A 3,285-nucleotide genomic window follows, 5' to 3' on the forward strand; every position below is an offset into this window, starting at 1 on the left:
ACAGTACCTGTTCTCTCCTCTACAAGGGCTGAGGAGTGGAGAGGGAATGAGGAAAACTGAATGTCCATTGTGAGTGGATGAGGCACGGGAGGTCAGCCCTTCCCAGAGAGCAGGACTCCAAGGTTTAGGGTGACCAGGTAGAGGCTACCTGGTGCAGGTCAGAAGGTAGAGGTCAGTGGCCACAGAGTGTGTGTGTGAGAGCAGAAGGAAGGAACCAGAACAAAACTGAGTGGACACCAGGATTTCTCTTTCCGACAAGCAACCCTTCCCTTGAGACCATAATACCTACAGGGTGATTTTAATTTCTACAAGAGAATAATGTGCTCCTCAGGCCACAGGAAAGTCATGGTCCTATTAGTAAAAATACCATCATGAGTCAGAGAGTGAGAAAAACTTCTTCCTGCCATCAGTGGGGATGGAGGACTCAGGGCCACAACGCACAGGACAAGGAACCCATACAGTCATCTGAGAGCAGAGGGACAGGTCAGTCTTTATCTCCTCAGAAACATGATTCATCTGGTCATGAACTACGTTTCCTCAGGGGAGAGTCCTCAGATCCTCCTGGGGGCCTGCGCCACTGAAGCTCAGTCTGCTTCCTTCTGCAGGTGGTTTGTCTGGGCCCACAAGGCCTTTCCATCACTGTGTCTCGCACAGTAGTACAGGGCCGTGTCCTCCTCCTTCAAGTTGTTCATTTGCAGAGAAAGCGTGTTCTTGCTGTTGTCTCTGGAGATGGTGAATCGGCTCTTCACAGAGTCAGCATAGCCTATATAACTACTTTTACTACTTATGTTTGAGACCCACTCTAGTCCCTTCCCTGGAGCCTGGCGGACCCAGCTCATCCCATAGATGCCAAAGATGAATCCAGAGGCTGCACAAGAGAGTGTCAGGGATCCTCCCCAGGCTGCACCAATCTCCCCCAGACTCCAGTAGCTGCACTTCGCACTGGACCCCTGCAAACACAAAGACATCCTGTTCAGGAAAGTCTCCTCTCACAGAGGATCTGCCTCTTCCATCTCTCCCATACTCTGTGTCTCTGTCGCCCATGAATTACCTCCTAACACAGCCACCAGGAGAAGCCAGCTAAGCCCACACGCCATGTTGGTTCTGAGTCAGGGTGGAGCCCCTGTGAACCCCTGAACTGATGCCTCTCCCATAGCTGAGGCTGGGCTGGGCTGTTTCTATCACTTGGAGAGTCTTATTTGCATGTCCCCCTTCTCTATAAAAAGTTCTCTTTGAACTTGTAGAGAGAAGGAAGGGCTTCAGAGCAGGTGAGGGGTTCTGGGTGTGCCTGTGACCAGGAAAAGATTCAGAAACTCTATTATTCCAGTAGACAATTAATACACGACAACCAATTTAATTGATATTCTTTAATGTTTATTTTTAATACAAATCTTATGATGTGTACAGTATTACTTTTATTTAATGATATAATATGACACATAAAAGTTTAGATGGCTTTTACAATGTACTTAAAATACTCGACTCCCTGGCAGGCGTTTTACTGGGGCTGAAACGATAGCACAGTGTGTAGGGCATTTGCCTTACACGAAGCCCACCTGGGTTTGATTCCTCCATCCCTCTCAGAGAGCCTGCCCGCACTGCAGAGCCTGGCAAGCTCCTCTTGGCGTATTCAATATGTCAAAAACAGCAACAAGAAGTCTCAGAATTAAGACGTTACTGGTACCTGCTTGAGCAAAATCGATGAACAACGCGAGGACAATGCTGCTACTACTCAAAATACATTTTAAGAGTTGGTGCCACTATTTAGGCAAAAGGAATCCACTGAGACACTCACAGTTGTCAATGTTTTGGGAACCAAGTGTTAAGATAGAATCTTAAGGAGTAAGGCAGAATGGCCATGTAACAGGGTCCTGATGCCTTGAATTCCACTGTAGCAAGCCCATGTGTTGGTTGTTTTTGTACTTTATCTCAGAGGAAACTGTTCTGGGCTTAAATGTATTTGCCCCGATTACCTAAGACCCTCAGATGTATAAGAGCTAAGCCCAGAAAGATTAAGCTAGAAAATTGACCTAAGAATGTCGTCTCCTGATGATTCCTGGTTCTAAGCAGTAACTCTCAATGTGATGGGCATTTGTAGCTCTCAGTCCACTAGGGAGTTAGTCCCCTGAGAGACACCCTTTCTCTCTTCAGTCTGTCTGTTCATACTCACAGCATCCCACTGTTGGTCTCTGTTCATCAGGATCGTCTCTGTAACTAGAGATGCAGAGGCAATAGAGGAGGAAGTTTCTCCCCTGCATGTGGTTAATCAGGTTCATTCCCTGCACTTCATGTGGTTTCCCACGCACCTAACAGGACCACTGAGTGTAGAGCCAGCAGTATACCCAAAGTGGCACAAATGACAAAACTAAACCAACATGGACTTAGACATAGTATGGTGGTAGGGCACTTGCGTTGCACACGGTGGACCCAGGTTTGATCCCCTATGTTCCATGTGGTCCGCCAAGCACATTCAAGATCAGTTCCTGAGTATAGATCCAGGAAGAACCCTGAGCATCACTGGATCTAGACCTAAAACCAAAACCAAAGGAAGAGGAAAAACAAACCAACAACATAAACAAAATATAGACTATTTAACTCTCAAGAACTTGTTCCGTTTATTGAGAAAAAGTTGTCTTTATTCTAATTTTGTGTTCACCTGGAGTATGTTGGAACCAGGGTGCACGAAGGTACATGGAGTGTGATTCTTCACATAAATTTTGGCTTCATCTCTCTTTACTTTCTAAGCATTATTTTGAGTCTGCGCCCTACACAGAATAATGACTTATAGGACATTTATGTTTCAGAGCACTGATGTATATAGGCAAACCTGTGCAGTGATAATCACACTCAAAAAGTGGATGAACCCCTCACCCCAGTGTTTCCTCTTGACCCATGCTATTCCTCCTTCCATACCCGCCCCTTCCTCATACTCTAAACAGTGCCTCCTGTTTGTGTAAGTGTATGTAGGGTGTGATGATGGAGACTCACTCTCAATAGCCTTCCACTCTAGGGTTATATTATGTGTTTTTATTCATAACTAAAGGCGTCTTGGATTACTCTCAGTCCTAAACCTTTAAAATAGGTCACATGAGCTCCCGGAAGAGAACAGTGCAGTCTCCTGCCCCCGCGGCTGGCTGTCCTCACCGGGGCCCCTTGGAGGGGAGCGGGTTGAGCTTTTCTCCCCGCCCCGACCAGGACTCCGGCAGCCGAAGACCTCCAGGACCAGCCACCACCATGCTGAGACCACTCTCCGCACACATGAAGGTACTGGCAGAGGGACAAAGC

General features: G+C 47.0%; 1 pseudogene; it reads right to left on the reverse strand.

Moving 5' to 3' along the window:
• Window positions 1-584: 584 nt before the first annotated feature.
• Window positions 585-1,097, reverse strand: LOC130023187 (immunoglobulin heavy variable 3-21-like; annotated as a pseudogene).
• Window positions 1,098-3,285: the final 2,188 nt, after the last annotated feature.

Source organism: Sorex fumeus, unplaced genomic scaffold, assembly GCF_029834395.1.
Source record: "Sorex fumeus unplaced genomic scaffold, SorFum_2.1 ptg000022l, whole genome shotgun sequence".
NCBI classification, from domain to species: Eukaryota; Metazoa; Chordata; class Mammalia; order Eulipotyphla; family Soricidae; genus Sorex; species Sorex fumeus.